Source organism: Bufo gargarizans, chromosome 6, assembly GCF_014858855.1.
Source record: "Bufo gargarizans isolate SCDJY-AF-19 chromosome 6, ASM1485885v1, whole genome shotgun sequence".
Classification (NCBI taxonomy): Eukaryota; Metazoa; Chordata; class Amphibia; order Anura; family Bufonidae; genus Bufo; species Bufo gargarizans.
The window spans coordinates 94854941-94878307 of NC_058085.1; positions in this window are offsets into that span (position 1 = coordinate 94854941).

Genomic DNA, 23367 nt, shown 5'->3' on the forward strand with positions numbered 1-23367 from the left:
AGATTTCTAAAATTCTGTTTCAACTTTGTTATTATTGGGTACTGAGCACAGAATGATGGGGGAAAGTTGGAAAAAAAATTATATTAGAGCAAAAAGATGCATAGTTACATAGTTATTATGATTGAAGACATCAAGTTCAACCAAGGGGTTAAAAGGGTTGTGGATGAAGGGGAGTGAGACGAGAATTCCTCACATTTACATAAGCATTGATGTTATTCTGTTCTAAAAGCTGTTCTGGCTGTGACCATTTCCAGAGGTAGACTAGTCCACAGATACACAGTTCACCTCTGGAGACTGAATTTTTGTTTCTTCCCCATATGTAATCAGTTCTTCCTTGTCTTTTGAGGAGATTTTACAAGGAACAGTATATCATCATATTTTTGCATGGGCCATTTATATATTTATAAAGGTTAATCATATCCCTCTTAGATGCCCCTTCTTCAAAACCAAGAAGAGAGTGGAGTTTAGTTTATCAGTTTAGTTGCTCTTCTTTGTACTTTTTCTAGCTCCAGGTCATCCTTTCTATGAACTAGTGCTCAGGTGAACTGTATATTCTAGATGAGGCTTTATAAAGTGGTAATATTACATCCCTGTCCCATGAGACAATGCCCCTTTTAATACACAACAGTATTATTCTGTCCATAAAAGCATCTGATTGACATTACATGCTATTATCTAATCTATAATCTACATGTACTCCCAAGTCCCTCTTAACAAGTGACTCTCCTAATGCCACTCCTACTAGGACATCTGATACATATAAATAACTTGGACAAAGATGGAAAACTTCATTTATCAACACTGAAACTCTTTTGCCAAGTGGATGCATTTAGGGTGTCCAAGTAAGCTTTCAGTTTATGGACATCTTCCGTAGACTACACTGTACTATATAGATTTGTGTCATCTGCAAAAATAGGCTTCTGTTCATCATAAAAACAAAATTAATTACTTACGATATTACTTATAGTCACATATCCCTGTATATAGTCCCTTTAGCCAGTTTTCCTAACAATGGAAGTTAAGCTGACTGGCCTATAATTACTTGAGGAGGCTTTTTTTCATATGGGGACCACATTTGCCTTGCACCAGTCACTTGACACTGTACCATTACTACAGAATCTCAAAAAAATTATGATTGGAGCACAGAAATAACTGAACCAAGTTCTTTAACCTCCCTGGCAGTATGATTATGTCAGGAATTTTGTACCAAAAGTGGTACAATTTTTTGCATGTAAATTTGGTGTTATGTATTGTAGGCCTGCAATTCTTAGTAATTACCTGCTAAACTAATTACTTACTTACTAAAGTTTGAAACACAAAATCATGAATTATAATCTAATTAATATAATTTTATTCAATAATGTAATAAAGAATAATGAAATTTATCACAGTGTGATACATTTTGAAACATGGGACTGCACAAAGTGATCAACTGTCAGATCTGAGGTGATACAGTGCAATCCTCTCAGATACAATGTATTACCTCTTTTATGTGTGTGTGTCACTTTATAATTTAGAATTTCCCATCCAGTTCCGCTCCCATGCGCCGCAGGTGCTCGCAGGGAACGGAACCAGGAAGTCAGATGCCGGCCGGCGCTCTCGCCTGCAATTACAGCGGAGAAGGTAAGGGGACTCCGCTGACAACTTTTCAATGTTACCCCGAGCGTGACTCGGGGTTACCGCTCCTGGCAGCGAAAATTAACCCCGAGTCACGCTCGGGAATACCGCTAGGAAGGTTAAGAACTCTTTGGTGTAATCCATCGGGACTCAGGGGGGCACATTTATTAAGACCAGCGTTTTAGACACCAGTCCTAATAACCCCTATAGCTGGCAGTGGATCCACCGGAGGAGCTGCCAGTTCTAAATGTAAGACAGCTTCCTAGGTCTCTTACATTTAGACCTTTATCTACGCCTGAAACAGACATAGACAATAATAAATGAGATGGGTCTCCCGGTCCGTTCCCTTTCACGCCCACAATTTTAGACCCGGTGTGAGCGAGGAGAATTCATAGATTGCAGCCCAACTAACTGATTTAGGTGTATTTCAGATTGATAAATGACCCCCAGGGTCTTTTTCACATTTACTTTTTTTAACATAGCTTGGACCATATCTACAGTAAGCTAATTGAATACATTAGTAAATTAACAGCACTGGCACCATCTACATCAGCTCTTCTCTGCTCTTTTGTATATACAGAGCTGAAGAACTTATTGTCACGGTGGGGAGTGGGGAAAAAACCCCACCGTACAATGTCAAGTATAAAGGAGAAGCAGCAGCTAGGCCAGGACGCCAGAATCAGGGAGCAGGTCACCTCCTAAAGCATCCCTAATCCTCACCCTAACTCCTCACCGTATGACCAGACCTGGATGGTAGGATGGCTCATACCAGGATACCTTTGGCCCTGAGTCACCCTGATAAACCCTCAAATAGGAGCTGGGGGGAGACGACCTGTTCTTCCCAGACACGGATAAACATGAGTCTCAAATGGCTTTGCAGCAGGGAAAGGAAAAGACCATATGCAGCAACAGAGTTGGCAGGTAAGAACACCAGAAACACACTTACCTGCCGCAGCCACCACGACTGGAACCTGTGCATAAGTACAGGTGCCCACACACCAAATAGGACACCGTACAAACAACACCACACACCAGAATCCAGCACACCTATTACTGCCTGGGCCCCATACGGCAAGGTGCATCCAGACTTCTGGTTCACCCCTCTGGGAAACCAGCCCCCTTGCAGAGGTACAACACATGCAGGGACAAACACCAACATCCCAGATATGTAACAACAAACAAGACGTACAACAAACCCTGAACATAAAGCCACACCAAACATACAACAATTGAGGTTGGGTACATAGAAGATACAAGGGAGACAAAGGAATGACATTGCTAAAAGACCTCTATGTCCAACGAGGTGGACCTCAATGACTGGGCAGATAGAATAGCCACAGAATGGAGCATAGCTTCCAGCCCACAGCAAGGCTAGAGAACAACTCACCTCCAAGCTACAAGCAAAGGCTGAATAGCTAGAAGAGACCACAGCCTGATCTAACCAAGTCAGGATATTAACCCCATGCACACCACACAGCAGGGAGACACAACATAAAGGGGAAGTGTACATGCAAACCGCAACCTACACGTTGCCAAAAAGCAACAAGTCTGCACGGCAACCGCGTCACGGTCAAACACCAATATGACCATGACCCTTATTTAGTACCTCTGCTTTCTCACATTCCCCAGATACCATCTCCCCATTACCACTATTTAGGGTACCTACCTTCTCTGACCTAAGTTTGGGATGGGATGCAATCAATCGCTAGAGTGGGGGTCCTGAGCCACTGCCCCCATTGCTTCATACTGCAGTGAGAAGTAATGTGAATGGCATACACATGGGACAGATGCAGATCAGGCTCCATCAGGCTCCATCAGGCTAATTAATTGTGCATTAAAAGGTAGCATGCCTATTCAGCCACCACTCCATTCACACTCACTGAGGAGGAATAGGGGCTTAGGGCCTCCGCTCTTGTGATCAGTTGGGGGTCCACCAGTGGATAGGTAATAGATGTTAAGATTATCCGCAAAGTTGTTTGGTCTCTTTATTAAATATAATACAGTAGTAAAAACATTGGTTGCAAAGGTGGACACAGAAATATAAATTCAGTCACTAGCATCCTGTATAATGGGATATACAGTGTTTAGTCACTTCTTTTAGCATTAGTATTATGTAAACTGCTTGGGTAGACCTTTTTTATACTTGTATACATATTTGCAGTGAGTTGCTTTAGGTGATCCACACATATCAAAATTTTATCCAGTTCAAGACGCTACCCAAAAACATTGTAATGACGTATTCGGAGAGGGTGTGGCCAGTTCATTTAGCATTTAAAGATAATATTCAGTAAGACTAGTCAATTTTTTTATAAAAGAGAGTGGAAGACTAATGAATATATTCAGTAAATAATGATAAGCTTCTTATAATTACCATGCAAATCTTACCCACTATTCTCTTCTGAAACTAAGCCTCGTCAACCTGTTATTTCCCAGTATCTATGAAACAAGTAGGAAAAAATGAGCAATAAAAAACGCACAATGGGATCTGTTTGTACAAGAATGTAAACACTTTATTTATGCTCCATGCTGCCTAAAAGGTTTTAATAATAGAGAGATGCTTTTATTATTGTACCTTCTATGAGCACAAGAACAACACATCATTCAAACAAAGCCAGGACGACAAAGAATGATGCTCTCATGTGTTTACTTATATCTCAGAGGCTTGGAGTACCCTGCAAATTTAATGTGGTTCATGCTTTTAGACTTCATAAGTAAACACTACAATGTTAAATTGAAGTACATTCTATTTCTATATATTGATTTGTTTCTCTTAAAGAAAATCAGGCTACATTAAATTAGAGAATAGACGTTTAATAGGTAAAGTAAGGTCTATAGGCTTAGAAAGTATAGTTTGCAATTGGATTGAAAACTGGTTGAAGGACCGTGTCCAGAAAGTTGTGGTCAATCATTTCTATTCAGAATAGTCCCCGGGTTATAAGTGGTGTACCCCAAGGTTCAGTGCTGGGTCCTCTATTATTAAATTTATTTATTAATGATATTGAGGACTGGATTAATAGCATTATTTCTATTTTTGTAGATTACACTAAGCTGTGTAGTACTGTACAGTCTATAGAAGATGTCTATAAACTGCAAGCTGACTTGAACAATGTGAGTGATTGGGCATCAACTTGGCAAATGAGGTTCAATGTGGATAAATGTAAAGTTATGCATCTTGGTAGTAATAATCTCCATGCATCATAAGTCCTATGGGATGTAACTTTGGGACAATCACTTATAGAGAAGGATTTGGGTGTCCTTGTAGATTGTAGATTAAATAACAGCATACAATGTCAATCAGCTGCTTCTAAGGCCACCAGGATATTGTCAAGCATTAAACGAGTTTACAGAAGCGTCAAAACTTCTTTACTGTAAGAACTGTGAATCTGTGGAATAGACTTCCTCAGGTCGTGGTCACAGCATTATGGCTAGGTCTACACGACGATATTTGTCGCGCGACATTTTGTTGCACTAATGTCGCGCGACAATTTTTATAATGGCAGTCTATGGTGTCGCACTGCAACATGCGACATGCTGCGACTGCGACGCGACAGTCGCAGAAAATCCATTGGAGATGGATTTTTCTGCGACTGTCGCGTTGCAGTCGCAGCATGTCGCATGTTGCAGTGCGACACCATAGACTGCCATTATAAAAATTGTCGCGCGACATTAGTGCAACAAAATGTTGCGCGACAAATGTTGCGCCCTATCTGTCGCGCAACAAATGTCGTTGTGTAGACCTAGCCTAACAGTGGACAGTTTTAAAAAGGGTTTAGATGAATTCTTAAAAGTAAATGACATTAATGCTTATGAAAATGTGTAGAAATGTAGCTGTAGTCTCACTTCCTTCTTGGATTCGCGTCCCTACCTATCCCTTGGTTGAACTTGATGGACGTATGTCTTTTTTTAACCGTATTAACTATGTAACTACTATGTAACTTTGTAAGACCTCTTAATAACAATATATAGCTTTAACTTGAATGGGGATGGGCTCAAATACCAGTCACTGCTCAGGTACAAGAGTGGCACTGTTTCAGAAGAAATAGAAGATTTTTTACATTAATTGTGTATTCCAGCTAATCAAAAATAGTTGGCATTGGAGCTTAAAAACATAAAAGAAGAGATACTCACCTTCATTGATCCCCCCTACTGCTGCCGTTTTGACACTGGTCCCCTTCCCCTAACCCTCTTTTTCCGACTCCTATCTCAGACATAAAATGCCTTGAAATGCCCTCTCATCCAATTCATGTGCTGATGAAAAGGATCACCTGACTGGTTTCATAATACCTGTCTTCTGAAGGAGTTGGACAGATGACAAGAGGCAATGTTACATACAGCACACGCCTCCTCAAATGGCTGGGAGTGTTAAGAAATTATAGGGGTCTTCTGGGTCATCAATATCAGATCAGTGTTGGACCGACACCCGGAACCCCGTCAATTAGCTATTTCGGGCATCTGAAAGAGTTGTAAACTATGGAGCAGATGACGGACCCACTGCACTGTGTAGCTTCCATTGCTGGTGTAATGTTGCTCAGCTGAGATTCATTTAAATTGGAGATGAGCTGCAGAACCGCACTATATGGTGGTGGAGCCTTGCACTTCCAGTTCTGTCCACTATATAGTTTCTTGTGCAGGAGGCTGGGCGCAAACAGTTGATTGATGTCGGACCCTAACCAATCTGATATTGATGATCTATCCCAAAGATAGGCCTTCAATATCTAAGTCATGGAAAACCCCTGTAAGCTAACAACAAAAAATGCAAAAAAAAAAAAATATATTGAAATGTCCATTGATATGTTTTTCATCAATAAGTATCCCTAGAAAATTCCTTTAAATGCTTTAATCACCTTTGAGGCACATTTTTATATTATGGGATAAAAACCCATATTTACATTTGTAGTTTTGTTTTTATAAAAAAAAATGATCCTCATTTGTCTTCTGTGCAGCTCGCATGTATTCTTACACATTGCAGGCAGCTCATTCCTGATCAGTGTGAAATCTGTCAAACCAGCTGTCTTTCAGCTTGGTCTGTAGCTTCTCTCTCCTCTGCTTAACATAAATTTGGGTCTACATTTTTACAATCAAAATAAAACTAAACTGAAAGAATGTAAGCTTTATGAGTGTTCAGGAAAGCAGAGAAAGGGGCTACTTACAGGCAATAAAAGATTCACACTGATTCACACAACATTACTGTGTAGCCTGCAATGTATGAGAATACATGAAGGCGGCATTTTATAGACAGTTTGTGTGGACACACTTTACCAACCAACCAGTTTTGCCTAAGGTATAGTTTATTGGCGTTATCTTGGCAGGGATCTGGACTTGGCTGCGGGGGAGCCACCAGACCGCTACCTCTTGAGATAGTTCTGTGTGGTTGTCAGATGACCCATGGGGTCAGAGACACCGGTACAAAGCACCAAGGAGTCAGATAATATGCCTAGGGAAGGTGTCAGTAAGGCAATCCAAGAAACAGGCTTAGGTCAGGGCAGGCTAGGTCAGGGCAGACTTTCTACTGGGGAGGGTGCCTTAAATAGCCAGAGACTTCAAGCCACTGGCTGGAGAAGCGTATGGATGCCAGCTGGCCTTTACGAGGCCGAACGCAAGAGTGCACATTCCCTACGGAAGCAGACAAGAGGGGCCAACAGGGCAGAAATGCAAGCTGCGGCCTGCAGAGGATGTCCAGAAGAGCAACCGCCAAGGGAGAGGGGAACAGGACGGCACAACAGGGTACAGTAGTATTGGCATCCATGTCCACAGGATGGAGCGAGGCAGTGGCAGGCATGGGATGCCAGCGCAAAACACTGCAGAAGACAAACAAAGCAACATTTTTAACAATAACAATGTGCTTTTATTCCATAATATGAGCAAGGCATTAAGAAAAATTGCCCCAAAGTTGTCCTTAGTTCTTAAGGTGATGTCACATCTGTGACAGGTCTCAGAAGGTCTAAATGATTATTTTCGCATTAGTGATCTGACAGCCTCTTTCGGTTTCACTTTGTGTGTTGCTGGTATGTCCACACCTCCTGTTCAGGTGTGGATCATGTGACCTTTACCTCGCCCTATTTAGTCTGACTTTTCCCATCACTCCTTGCTTGGGATAGCTTAATTTGGTCTTGGAAGAGCTGGAGTGTGGTTCGTGTTGAAGTCCTATTCATCCATCATCCTCTGAAGTTAAGTGTTCCGCTTGTTGTGTTTTGTATTCCCCCCTCCCCCTGGTTGTTTACTAGGCCTCAGCGAGACGCTAGTTCCTTCACCAGGGAAGGAATGGAGGGTCTCTGCCCTGTCATTATCTTTAGGGCATCTGAGAGTAACCAGGGTTTTCTAGGTTCCTGTGTATGGGTATCTCTACCATCGAGAGGTGCCCATACGGATAGGAGTTAGGACCAGGAGCAGGGTTTTATAGGTGGTAACCCTTTTCCTTCCCTAGCAGTGAGGCCTAGTGTCTTTCCCCTTCCTTCTTGTTGTCTTTTGGTGTTCTCCCCTACTACATCCGTGACAGGTGACTCCTAAAGTTGAAAAATATTAAGTCCAGTTAGAGTGATTGCTTGACTGTGCAAAGTCGAGAATTTTTCTATTTTATTTTGTGGAGATAAATAAAACAAAATCAATAAAAATCATCCTAATAGAAATTAGAACACATTTTTTAATACAGTTTAAAAAAAAGCCTAATTCCATAAACCCATTATAACCATCATTAGTCCATTAAGTGGAATAGATTTGTTGTGACTCGTGTGAATGGTACAACAAATATGTGTTTGCAGAATTCATTCTACAGAACTGACTCCAGTCACTTGGATTTCAGCGTTTTATAGCTTAAATCACAATATTCATATGACAATCCTAGGTCTCTCTCTGATAAATGAAACTGATTAAACAAAAAACAGCAGCCCCTTTGTTCTGGTAGCATAGATAGCATTTCTCTGCTTGGATGGGAGCTAAATATAGAATTTTGAAAGCAGAACATTTACTAAAAATATAAATAGAAGGGTCTATAATAGAATACAAAAAAAGAAATCGTAAGTACAGATATTTCTTCAGAGAACAAAAATTGTGTTATTCAACTGCTCAAATTTAACTTTCTATCTCATTTCCAAGGAATATCGGCAGCAATCGCAGATTACAATAAAGTATTTTGGATGCCAGCCTGGGGCCCAAGGCTCCTGGGGCCATTGGCGGCCCAAAATCCCCATCAATGTTTTTGGGCATGTCTAGGCCTAAACCAGGGCTTGGGCCCCAGATGTTTTGTCAGGTGTCCTCTGTTGGAGTACTGGAGCAGGATATACTTTTGATTTGGCGGGCTCAAGATGGAGGAACAGCCCATGGCCTTTGGGCCACTTAATCCACCCCTGAACGGTGGTGCCTTGTCTCCAAAAAAGCAAGTCTTAGAACAGAGGTGCAGAGGGTGCTGACATAGCATTTGAACCTGGGTCCTGATGCCTGAGGAGGTCCAGAGGCCTCTCTGCCACATAAGAAGACACCAGTGAGAGACCAGACCAGTATATTGACACATGGTAGATGGGAGACACTGGCACATATTCTGTTTGAGGCCCAGGAGCTTCAACTTACATCTCTCTTAGAATAATCTCAATATGCAAGTAATAAAGTCCTGCAGGGTCAGACAAGCCCACTCGTGTACCAGAGGGTCCTCCAGTGGGCCCAGATCTAGCAAAAGTCAAATCCATTTGAAGCTGATTGAGAGTCCATCACTGATTGTTAGGGACGAGTGTTTAGTTTAGGTTTAGTTGCAAATAACTTTGTGGAATTCATCAATGATATGTCGTGTATGCGACATTATTTAGGAAATAATTAAATGTGGGCATGCATATGTTCCTTTATAGACTTAAAGTTTGCCCTTAAAGTCATTCTAATCTGGTGGGCTCTGACCCAATTTACATGAACTGTGGGTGGATACAACTGGAACCTGTCAAAAATTATAATACAATATCATAACATCAGAATAATAGACGCTATACAGAATACCAGCCACATAGACTCTAATGATATTGCTGGACTTCTTGTGTCAAATTCAAAGAAGTTGCAGTGGCAATATTATTCTAGCTCTCCTTTGCAATCCTTCCATAGCTCTAGATATGGCATCTGCAAAGATACTGCCTGCCCTCCATTATCAGACCATGGCTTGAAGGGATGAAGGAACTGCTGTGACATCATGGTCACATCACCATAAGTGCACAGGTGCTTCAAACAATGTTTTCCGACAGCAGGAACCTGGAGACTGAAACTGTCACTGCAGAGAAGAAAGAGAGAATCCTCACTGGCTGCATTCTCCCACCTCTCCACCACTGGCAACAGGACCCCTGCCCCCACAGGCAGAAGCATTACCCCCTACTGGCAGCAGCATTTCTCCCCCACCCCATCCCACTGGTAGCAGTAGCTCCCCACTACTGTCCACTGGCAGCAGCATCCCCCAACCACCTTCTCTCCAACTGGCAGTAACATTTCCCCACCTCTGCCCCACTAACTGCAGCATTTCCATCACCTCTCCACCAGGAGTAGCAGTAATCCCTCACTACTCTTCACCGGAAGCATTCCCACACACACATATTAGTCCAACCTCTACATCTTTCCCACTGGCAACATTCCCCGACCTTTCTCCCAATGGCAGAAGCATACCCCCACTTCTGCTTCCATACTGGTAGCAGCACGTCCCCACTATTTCTCACTGGTAGCAGCATTCCCCACCTCCTCCCATCCACTGGAAGCAGCATTGCCCCCACTATTTGCAGCACTTCCATCACCTCCCCTTGATTGGGAGCAGTATTTCCCTACTACACCACACACACACACACATCTCCTCCCCACCCCAATCCTTGCAGCAGCATTCCTCCACCTCTTCCCCACTAGCAACAAATATTCCTCTACATCTTCCCCACCGGCAGAATTCCTCTACTTCTCTCCCACTCTATCACTTACAGCAGCATTTCCCACCTTGCCTCTCTAATACTGGCTGCAGCATTCCTCCACTCCCTCACTGGTAGCATTCTCCCCCATTCTACCTTTACTCCACTGGCAGTAGCATTCAATCCCTTTCTACCCTTTAGCAGCAACATTTCCCCCTACATCAACTCCAGTCAAAAAAGTCATCACCCGCTAGTCACTGTATATAATAGGTATAGTATGTATTCTACATGTGACTGCGTCTGAACAATCCAGTATTGACTTGTGTACTGTGCAGACTTTCCATGAAGAATCAGTATCTGACCAACATATGGTCACTGCGTGGCAGTATTGGTTTTTGTATAGTAGTACATTGTACAATATACAAGACTAGAGTTTTCTATAGCAGCTACTTCCTACTCAGAAATACGTTTGATGCCCATGAACTATAGTAGACACTATAGAAACTTGTACATGTGCTGAGCTCTATGTAATTTAAAATGGTGGATAAGATATGCATTTCTAAGCAGAAAAACCTCTACAGAAAAAGGTATATAATGTTCCCTGGCTATAAGGGCTGATCTGTCTAGAAATACATGTATTGTATTGTCCGTTTTACATTACGTCATCTTCAGCATAGGAACCAGGGGCGTAGCTATAGGGGGTGCAGAGGTAGCAGTTGCTACCAGACCCAGGAGCCTGAAGGGGCCCAAGCTGAACTCTTGCACCAGGGACCATGAACCTTTAGATACACCACTGATAGGAACTATCAATGTACTGTAAAACTGAGGACAACAAATGCATTTCAGCACAGATTAACTTCTATAGAAAAAGGTTTTGAAATTAGCGATTTTTGTGAGGTCTATTTACCTAAAAAAAAATTGAAATTATATTAAGCCGCAACCAGATGACTTACCCAGGGACATCCATCACCTTCATTCAGACACTGAGTGTAAGGGCTCACAAGCTCGAAGCACTTCTGTGGGCTTTCAGGTCCATGCCTCAGCACCGCAAAAAGATAGAGAATGTTCTATCTTTGGCCGTATCTTGTGAAGCACAGACCCATTCAAGTCAATGGGTCCGCACCGCACTACGCGGTGCACAGAGCTGGTGAGCACGGGCACTGAGCCAATACAGTCATGTGCATGAGCCCTAAGAGTAAGAGGGACTATGACCATTACATGATGCCCCACTTAAGGATGGTTCAGTGAATCACAGGGACCGCACATGATCCAACTCAGACTGACAAATAAAATTTCCTTCATACATTTTATTTGTGACTTGTGCAATTTTAGAGCTTATTAGACTTCTTTCTTCTACTCCTTTCTAGGTTCCATTTGAAAGATAGATTTAGTGCTAGCCGGTTTTATATATTGTTTAACTATGATTGAGGCAATGTGCAAACGGTTACAGTTTCTCACTGAGGGCACATACTTGACGGTTGCACACAGTATTACGGCATACACTGGTTTCGGCAGTGGTCCCAACCTCCTAGTTAGATCATCAGCTCCTCTGGCTGCCCCACATAGGAAACAATCAATGCGGTGCAATACTACTACATCTACACATGTGACCCCTTACCTAGGCCAACCTTCATGGCTACCACCAGTGTAACTGATTCTAGCGGCCCACCTTAGGGCTCCTACACACTAACTTATTTTTTTTCCATGTCTGTACCGTTCACTTCACTTCAATGGGGCCGCAAAAAAAACAACCTCTGTGTGCATTCCGTGTCTGTATGTCCGCATGGCCGTTCTGCAAAATGATAGAACATGTCCTATTATTGCCAGCATTACAGACAAGGATAGGACTCTTCTATTAGAGGACGGCTGTTGTGTTCCGCATAATGTGGAATGCACACACCCGGTATCCATATTTTGCGGATCCGCAATTTGCAGACCTGCAAAACATCCAACGGTCGTGTTCATGAGCACTTACAGTGATAACAGAAATATTAAAAATGAATATGATGGCAGACAATCACAGCAAAACGCACAAACATACATTCTGCATACACAAACGTGCAGAATTTACACATATATGGATATCCTGCAGTTAAGTCAATAAGAAACAAGACACATGCAGCGCACACCAATCACTCATTGAACACATGTGGGACACAAGACACTTATACATGGCTTACATGCCACTGATGCATATGTCACATACTGCACATACACCACTGATACATAGAACATATATAGCACACCAATCACACATAGGAAACACGCAATGCACACACCAAGACTTTTATGCCTAACCCGATTAAGTGTGGCACACTTAAAGGGGTTGTCTCACTTCAGCAATTGGCATTTATCATGTAGAGAAAGTTAATACAAGGCACTTACTAATGTATTGTGATTGTCCATACTGACTCCTTTCCATCACATTATACACAGCACGTATCCGTGGTTATTACCACCGTGTAATCCAGCAGCGGTGGCCGCGCTTGCACACTATAGGCAAAGCTGTTGGCCTATGCGCACTTTCAGCCTTTCCCTATAGTGTGTAAGCACAGCCACCACTGCTCGATTACACAGTGGTAATAACCACGGATATGTGCTGTGTATAATGTGATGGAAAGGAGGCAATATGGAGTATCACAACACATTAGTAAGTGCCTTGTATTAACTGCATGATGAATGTCATTTTCTGAAGTGAGACAAACCCTTTAACCCCTTCCGGACACAGGGCGTACAGGTACGCCCTGATGTCCCAATACTTAAGGACACAGGGCGTACAGGTAGGTCCTGTGTATTTCCGATCACCGCCGCGCGGCGGGTGGTGATCGGAACAAGGTGCCTGCTCAAATCATTGAGCAGGCACATTGGGTCAATGCGCTGGGGGTCCCGTGACCCCCCCGTGTCGGCGATCCCCGCAAACCGCAGGTCAATTCAGACCTGCGGTTTGTGGCTTTTACATAGTGCAGCGGCGGCGGGCCATCGGGTCCCCATGCGACTCTAGGGGGGACCCGATGGCATGGAAGGCAGCGCAATGCCTTCCTTAGGCATCTGTGCTGCCTTCCGGTGACGAGCCTGTGGATTGATGGATTCTTCGGGAGCTTTGAAAAGGTGTGTCGCCAGTATCAGCTCCCCGACACCCTGTGGGAAAAAATATCTCACTCCAGGCCTGAGAGGGAAGGCACTGGATGTTTTTGCTGACCTGCTTATGGACTGTGATGGGGACTATGCTAAAATCAAAGCGGCCATAATCAATACAACCTCACCCCTGACATGTACCGGAAAACGGTTCAGAACTCTGCAGCTTGGCCCCACTAACAGCTACACTGATGTCCTAGGTGGCCTGAGATCTGCCTTTAACCAATGGGTCAAGGGCCTGGACATTACCACCCAGCCAAATCCCCATGCTGATAACCTGCAACCTGTTAAAATCGGAAAAAAGGTTACAGTGGGGCTGCGGGATACCGGTGCACAGCTGACCCTTGTGCATCCCGAGCTGGTGGACCCCCAAGACATCCTTCCCGGAATGTCTATGATGGTCACAGGGATTGGGGGAGTCAGCCCTACTGTCCCCATGGCTTGTGTGTACCAAGATTGGGGTGCAGGGTGCGGCCTGAGAGAAGTGGGGTTGTCAGACTCCATCCCTGCTAATGTGCTGCTGGGCACTGACTTGGGCCGCATGACTTCCCAGTATGAACCTGCTTCTACCCCCACCAACCCTGCCTGAACCCCTCTGCCAGTGGACCAGGGACCCTTGGAAGAGGACTTTGGGCAAGGATTGGGGATGAACCATTGTGTTTTGCCTAACCATGTGTCACGGAAGGTGTACAGGAAACAAGACAACACAAAATGAATATACGACTCACTGGATCCAAAACTAAGGAACAAAAAGGGAGACCCCTGCATCAGACCTGGCACTCTCCCTGACTGCTCAGCCTATGTGAAAATCCCAATGGTAGATGATCGCATATCCTCGTACCTCGACTGTATAACACCTGAACACCCTATAATAGTGAGGGGACACGACCACCGGCTCCCTACACTAGATACGGAGGGAGTCAGGGTCACCTGGGATCCAGCAAACAGAAAAACACAAATGAATACACAACACTTATCTTGTAGAAGACTGGGAAGTAGGATCAGCATGCACACACACTCCAGGAAGAAATATAAACCGCACACTGATGCACTATGGGGAGGAATTTAAAGGGATGCAATCAGTACAACTACATGACAGCTGAGAGAGGCTAACGAGATGAGGAACTGAAAGCAAAACAAAGGAGGCTCAAGGCGGAGGTTCTGAAAGGCATCTGTCAGAGCTTCTCAGATGTCTGGTGGTGACACCATGTTTTTTCCACAGAGGGGAACGCCGGACAGACACCTGTCTGTCCCCCACTGGCTTCCCAGATAAATGATGATGGTGATATACTTGAGTTAAAAGGTATTATTGACCGGGGCGCCCCTGTACCCTCCATAGCAGTTGTGACTTGACAGAAGAGTGCCCAGAATGCTGCTGAGGAGGATACAGGGAATTTTTTTGCCATGGGGGAGCATCTGGGGGATACCGCTCCCCCACCTCCTTTCCCTAAAATTACCTGGGCGGTGCAGCACTGCACCCGCCACAAACTTGGAGTTTGAGGAGGCCCTGGCTACAGATGCCACTTTGGAAGATCTAAGGGCCTCTGCCGCCAGGCCCCCTGGAGAGTCTGACAAGGTAAAAGTTTACTGGGAACAGGGGAAACTAAATAGAGAGCCGGTTTTCCCTGACCCCAGCCAATTACAGGTTGCTGAGAGGGTGTTGATTGTACCCCAAAGGTACCGGGCTCAGCTACTCAGAGTAGCTCATGAAGTCCTCTGGTCTGGGCATTTGGGGGTACGGAAAACTAAAGCCAGGCTGTCCTGTCGGTTCTATTGGCCTAACATGGGAACGGACATTGCCAACTATTGTCGTTCCTGTGTTACTTGCCAACGAGTCGGAAAACATGGGGATGTAAGTAAGGCTCCGCTGATCCCTCTGCTCACCATTGATGAGCCCTTCCAGAGGGTGGCAGTGGATATCATCGGACCCTTGTCCATTCCCAGCTCTTCTGGCAAAAGGTTTATACTCACTGTGGTAGACTATGACTAAAGTGGCAGATGCTCTGTTAGGTATATTTTCTCGTGTAGGGTTCCCACAGGATCTCATTCGTGAGGCCTGGGAGGGAGAGACCGCGGGTGCCGGGACATCCGTGGTGGACTACGTGTTAACCCTCCGTGAGAAAATGCAGAATCTGGTTGGTCAGGTCCGGGAGAATCTTACCAAGGCCCAGGCCAACCAGAAAAGATGGTATGACCGGCATGCCCAAGAACGAGCTTATGAAATTGGGCAGAAGGTGTGGGCCCTGATTCCCATGCTCCAGGATAAACTCCAGGCAGCCTGGGAAGGGCCATATACAGTTACAAAAAGAGTGAATGAAGTGACATATGTAGTGGCCCTGGATGACGGGGGAAAGAGGGAAAGGACCTTCCATGTGAATATGCTTAAAGCCCACCAGGACAGGGCTACATGGGCCCTGACAGTGTGTAGCCTACCCGAGAATGGAGAAGAGGATCTCCTGATTGATCTGCTGGCAGGCAGCAGGGGCTGCGGATCTATGCAAGCTTTACAAATCAACCCGCTGTCACAACCAGACAGCTGAGAAGCTCTGACAGAGGCCTTTCAGAACCTCCTCCTTGAGTTTTCTTTGTTGTGGTATTCAGTTTCCTCATCTCGTTAGCCTCTCTCAGCTGTCATGTAGTTGGACTGATTGCTTCCCTTTAAATTCCTCCCCATAATGCTTTACTGGGCGGCTTATACTTCTTCCTGGAGTGTGTGTGCATGCTGATCCTGTTTTCCAGTCTGCTACAAAGTTAAGTGCTGTACATTTATCTGTTATTTTCTGTTTGCTGGATCCCAGGTGACCCTGACTCCCTCCGTGTCTGGTGTAGGGAGCCAGTGGTCGTGTCCCCTCACTATTGTAGGGTGTTCAGAGGTTATATAGTCGAGGTACGTGGATATGCAACCATCTACCTTTGGGATCTTTGCATAGGCTGAGCAGCCAGGGAAAGTGCTAGGTCTTGTGCAGGGGTCTCCCTTTTGGTTCCTTAGCTTTGGATCCAGTGACTCATATATGCATGTTGCTTTGTCTTGTTTCCTGTACACCGTCCGTGACACCCGCAGCTTACTGGGGAGCAACAAAGTGAACTTGCAGCAGTCCTTTCTGTGCAGCAGGATCTTTTTACATGGAAACCAGGTAGGACACACTTGGCAGAGCACCATGTAGATACCGGCAGTCACTGCCCAATTCGGCAGTAGGCCTACCGGATTATCCGGGAAGATCTAGAGAATATGAAGCGAGAGGTAGGGGAGATGTTAGGCTTAAACATTATCCAAAAATCCCACAGTGCCTGGGCTGCTCCTGTCGGCCTTTGTCCCAAAAAAGGAACGGACAACCCAGTTCTGTGTAGATTACCGGAAGTTAAATACCGTGACGGTCTTTGATGCCTATCCAATGCCCAGTATTGATGAACTGTTAGACAAACTGGCAGCAGCCCAGTTTATAACAGTCATGGATCTGAGCCGAGGGTACTGGCAGATATCCCTGACCCCGGAACCCCTTTGGGCTTTTTGAGTTTATAGTGATGCCATTTGGCATGAAAAATGCCCCAGCCACCTTTCAGCGAGTGGTGAATGACTTGCTGGGGGGGTTGGAACATTGCGCGGTGGCTTATCTCGATAACATCGCTGTCTTCAGCAACACGTGGGAGGAGCATCTCACCCACCTGACCCAGGTCCTTGAGAAAATCTGCTTCGCTGGGTTGACTATCAAACCCAAAAAGTGCCAGGTGGGCATGACTGAAGTCCGCTACCTGGGACACCTGGTAGGCGGAGGCACCATTAAACCTGAGACTGGCAAGGTGGAAGCTATTACTACCTGGCTCACCCCGCAGACCAAAAAACAAGTAATGTGTTATCTGGGTACGTGCGGATATTATCGGAAATTTGTGCCCAATTACAGTGCCTTGGCAAAGCCCCTGACAGACCTCACTAAGAAAAAACTCCCCAAGCTGGTCACTTGGACCCCAGACTGCGAGACGTCTTTAAATGCCTTGAAATATTCCCTATCCCACTCCCCCTTTCTTCAGGCCCTTGATTTTACCCGCAGGTTTGTGGTACAAACGGATGCCTCTACCTATGGCCTAGGAGCTGTCCTCAGCCAGGTGGACCTGGCTGGGGAGGAGCACCCGGTTCTGTACCTCAGCCGGAAGTTGCTGCCCCGGGAAGTGGCATATGCCACCATTGAGAAGGAGTGTCTTGCCATAGTTTGGTCTCTTAAAAAATTAGAGCCATACCTCTATGGGCGCAACTTTACGGTGATCACTGACCATAACCCCTTAAGCTGGCTGAACTGTGTAGCCGGTGACAACAGAAAACTGCTGCGATGGAGTTTGGCTCTGCAGCAGTACGATTTCACAATCCAGCACAAGAAGGGGAGCGACCATGGGAATGCGGATGGGCTGTCTAGGGCTGCTAAACCCACAGTGACAGGTGCCATGGAGAATGACCTGTGAGTCATCCTCCCCAGGCACCTTCTAAAAGGGGGAGGTGTGGCACACTGAGCATGAGTGCTTGGCCTGTGTTCTGGGGACTCGGAGCTCCACTTTATTCAAACAAATAACTGTCCCTTCTCTCCCTCTCCATCTTCCCCCACACCCAAAACCAGACCACCCTCATAAACTTCTTAGTCCCTGACCCAGAGGTGACGATCACTGGCCTCCACGACACTTTATATAAACATGCCTGTATAGTGGACAGCTTCAGAAGTGTTTATTACTTTATGATAGGGGCACGCTTCCGGAGGGTGGGGGCAAGCTGCTCTCCATGCCTCAATGTCAGTGGGAAAATCCAAAAATCTTACTCCGGTCATAACTCAAAAATACAACTCAATAGAGATTATTGAGGTACGCCATTTTAACGGTCAGGAGGTGAGGGTGCCACACATACCAAAATCCAACCACTTATGTTAAATCCTGGCTCAGGAAATCTGTTCTTCTGCTTGGGGTCACATGGACACCCCGTATTTGGTACCCCTGTGACCCCAATACTGAGAGCTGAAAAATGAGCCCACAATTATCGGGCGGGCATTCTCCTCTGTAGAGATATGGGCAGAAATCCATTTTAGACCAGATTTCAGCATGATTGACCGGTCATAAAAGTCACAGCCAACCCATATGTCACGCCCTAAAGGTGGGTTTACAGACTGCCTGTACCAATTCTTATAAATTGGACAGAGCAGATTGTACAGTGTTCCCCATTTTGAGGCCAATCTGATTGAATGAGGATCCGTGTCTTTTTGTCTTGCCTCAGGACCTGATAGCTGCAAGTCTCTGTGTGAGTAAAGTAGGCGTCAGTTTTATTTCATCCTTTTTATTTTAATAACTGTTCTGTGTATATTTGTATGCTTCTGTTTTTTACATCTTTCAATTTTTATTAAAACCAATTATTTAACCTAGCACGGGCAATATTTTTTAAGGCAATTAGAGTTCCTAATTTTCAGCTACCTGTTTGCTTTAAAATGCGAATCTCAGAAGTTTATTAGTTTGAAGGAACCGGCAACAATTTGATCTCCCGTGCAATCTGGTAGATTGTAGGAAGCAAGGTGATCAAATTTGATGGTGTGTGTAGTGTCAGTACTTGTCCCGATTGACTGCTGGTACCTGATCCCGGTCTGATCAGGTACTGCGACCTGAGGAATCGGGCAAGATCATGACAATCTCATCCCGCAAAAATCATACCCTACCCAAGATAATCGCCCAAAAACTGAAAAAACACTAAAACATGATTTCTTTTTTTGTTTCAAAAATGAAATCATTGTGTAAAACTTACATAAAAAATAAATAAATAGTATACATATTAGGTATCGCCGCGTCTGTGACAACCTGGTTTATAAAAATACCACATGATCTAACTTCTCAGATGAATGTTGTAAAAAACAAAAAATAAAAATGGTGCCAAAACATTTCTTGTTACCTTGCCTCACAAAAAGTGTAATATAGAGCAACCAAAAATCATATGTACCCTAAACTAGTATCAACAAAACTGCCACCCTATCCCGTAGTTTCTAAAATGGGATCAGTTTTTTGGAATTTCTACTCTAGGGGTGCATCAGGGGGGCTTCAAATGGCACATGGTGTCAAAAAAACAGTCCATCAAAATCTGCCTTTCCAAAAACCGTATGGCATTCCTTTCCTTCTGCGCCCTGCTGTGTGTCCGTACAGCAGTTTACGACCACATATGGGGTTTTTCTGTAGACAACAGAGCCATAAATATTGAGTTTTGTTTGGCTGTTAACCCTTGCTTTGTAACTGGAAAAAAATTATTAAAATGGAAAATCTGCCAAAAAAGTGAAATTTTGAAATTGTATCTCTATTTTCCATTATATCTTGTTTAGCACTGGTCCTTAAAAAGTTGGTTTTTGAAAATTTCTGAAAAATTTCAAGATTTGCTTCTAAACTTCTAAGCCTTGTAACGTCCCCCAAAAATAAAATGTCAATCCCAAAATGATCCTAACATGAAGTAGACATATGGGGACAGTAAAGTAATAACTATTTTTGTAGGTATTACTATGTATTATAGAAGTAGAGAAATTGAATACCAAATTTTTGGCAAATTTGGTATTTTTTTTATAAATAAAAATGAATTATTTTTTTACTCCATTTTACCAGTGTCATGAAGTACAATATGTGACGAAAAATTGCCTGGATAAGTCAAAGCGTTTTAAAGTTATCACCATATAAAGTGACACTGGTCAGCTTTGCAAAAAATGGCCTGGTCCTTAAGGTGAAAATGAGCCCGGTCCTTAAGGAGTTAAGCATAAATGTCTGGCATGAAATTTACCACATCGTAACCTCCTCATATTGTACATAATCTACATGAGTAGGGTTTTGCAGAGTGTGAGACTCTATCTAACTGTAAAATAACCAATCCTGACACCATGTGACGATGGAAAAGGTTGGCCACAGCAGCCTCTTTATTAACGAACATGTTATAAACATCATGAACATCATGAAATATATTAAACCCAGACAGGTTGTTAGGAGAGGAGTTCATGGTTGCCCTGACATCCCCAGTCGCAACACACCGACTCGTGGATGATAACTTCCGGTATCCGGAAACCGATCCCTTACACCAGTCGTTGTTGGGGGGCGCCATCTCTCCAATTGTTTCCCAACTACCACCTCAATCCATTCAATGCATGACCTCCTCGACAAGAAGAACAGGCGCGACCCCTTGTGCCTGCGAATCCCGCCACACCCTGACAACCTTTTCAATACCTTCCTGTAAACAGAGATTCCATGTCCATGCCCACCTCATTCAAATCAGATCAGGCACTTTGAGGTCTCTGTGGTGAACCACCACCCCTCCATTACGGGAAACAGAACGTGACACCTCCTTATAACTCTACCCCTTTCCCTCTTCAGTTTCTCCACTGACCGAGCATACCTCCACCACAAAAAGGCTACCATTTCCGACCATACCAACAAAATACCAGGAAACAAGGATAACACTCTCAAGATATCAAACTTAATATTCCGGATCATCTGCCTAGAAGACCGAAGGCAGAGGTCATTCCCCCAGCATGTAAAACCAAGACATCAGGTGCCCTGTCTAACAGGGAGTAAAAATGAAACTCTTGAAGCACTCCACCCCATAACAAGCCTCGCACTCCGATCCAACGCAGGCTCACCTCACTCCTAGGGAAACCAACCAGCCTTCCATCTGGGCATACATCGGCACGTAGGGCCCCCCAAAAGACGTAGGAGTGGCCCACGATCCAAACTAGGTAAATTCCAGAGGCTAAAAGAAGAAAAGGAAAAATTAAACCCTGGAACAGAATATACAATGAAATTTACAAACCCTGCTGATCACCTCAACCAGCACAACAGTCGATCTGCGTGGCAAGAAACATCCTTCCATTGTATGCCATCATGAGACGCACAGGTGCGACTAATCAGCTCGCTGATGCGAAAAAATGCAAGGACAAGTGCTGCCGAAAACAATAGGCGCTCGTAAACAGACACTCAAACATACTGTAAATCCGAGATAAGGGCCACTTACAAATCAAAAGAAACCAGACGACAACCATCCTGAGAAGCCACAGACTTGGGGTAGTCCTTTAAAGCTTGAATCACCACAAATTCCTTTGTGATATCAGGAATATTCAGAAGTTTAAACCAGTAAGCTAAACCCGCTACCCGTTTCAATATACTGGAACCCGAGAAACCCGTCACATAGGCAGAACCAATGAAAGACAGCAACAAGGGGATTAAATCCCCACTAACCCCATTATGACCTAACTGACCACAGAAAAGCAACCATTCTCTCCAAACCATCTGATAAGAGCGCGTCGAATCACTCAATGCACAACCCATCAAGGCAAAGACGACCCAATTGCCAGACTACAAAGATGTTCCGGGCAAGGAATTCCATGCTAAGCAGCCTCTGGTGCCAGCATGCACAAACTATCCCACTGTAATCGAGACAAGGAGTCAGCTATGGAGTTTGAAATTCCAGGAACATAACAAGCACACATCCATGCATTAAGCTCCAACCCTCGCAGAACTAGGTGGCATAAAAAATTGACTACTGGGTGCGAAGATGCCAAAATACTGTTAATGGCCTGTACCATCGACAGATTATCGCAGCAAAAGCAAACACGCCTGTTCTGAAAACGCGATCCCCAAACCTCCAAAGCCGCTACTATTGGAATCAGTTCCAACAGAGTCAGATTACGAGTAAGCCGCGCAGCATGCCATTGAGAAGGCCAAACACCTGCCATCCACTGACCCTCCAAGTACGCACCAAATCCAAACGCCCCCGAGGCATCTGTTAATAATTCTAAGTCAACGCTATCTGCCCATTCTGCCCACCACAGTGACCGACCATTAAATGAATTGAAAAATTTTGCCCAAACCCTAAGATCTGCCTTGTGATCTACATTTGAATGGATGCAATGTAAGGGGCTCTGGAACCCTGACGTAGCCAGCTCTAACCATTGACAAAAAACCCGCCCCATCGGTATAATGCGACATGCAAAGTTCAACTTGCCCAACGATTGAAGTTGTCGCAAGCGAACTTTCAATATACCAAATAGGTCAGGAACTAGGTTACGCAACTCCATTAACTTGTCTAAAGGTAATCGGCATTCCATAGCAACCGAATCCAACTCAATACCCAAAAAGGAACGCACTGTCACTGGACCAACAGTTTTGTCTGGGGCCATAGGAACCACAAAACAGTGCATCACTTGTTCGACAGTATGAAGCAATAGAGAACATTGCCGAGAAGCAGCAGGGCCTATACAAAAGGAAATCATCCAAGTAATGCAGCACTGACTGAAAACCCGACTCTCTTCGCACTACCTTCATTAAAAACGGTCCTCCACATACAACCCAAAAGTTGAAAACTCTCAGGATGCACCTGTAACAAACGAAAGGCCACTTCAATATCCGTCTTGGCCATAAGGGCTCCTACCCCGCACCGACGTACCCAATCCACCACCTTGTCAAAAGAGACGTATACTAGTGATGAGCATAATATTCACAATAAATTTGCAATTCTAGAATTAGTGATCTCCAGTCATTATTTTCGAGGTTGCATAAAACGGCACTAATGATGCGCATATTTTTGGCGCAATACATGCAACTTCCCATTTTATGAGGTCTGAGTAGCTATTACTGATTGGTGGACTAAGTATTGTGACATCACAGCACTATGTCTGGACAGCAGAGAAACAGTAATTCCTATCACACTACCTAACACACTGCACTGGAACCTATCAGCTACACTATATCACTATCTAACCTACACTGACTATCT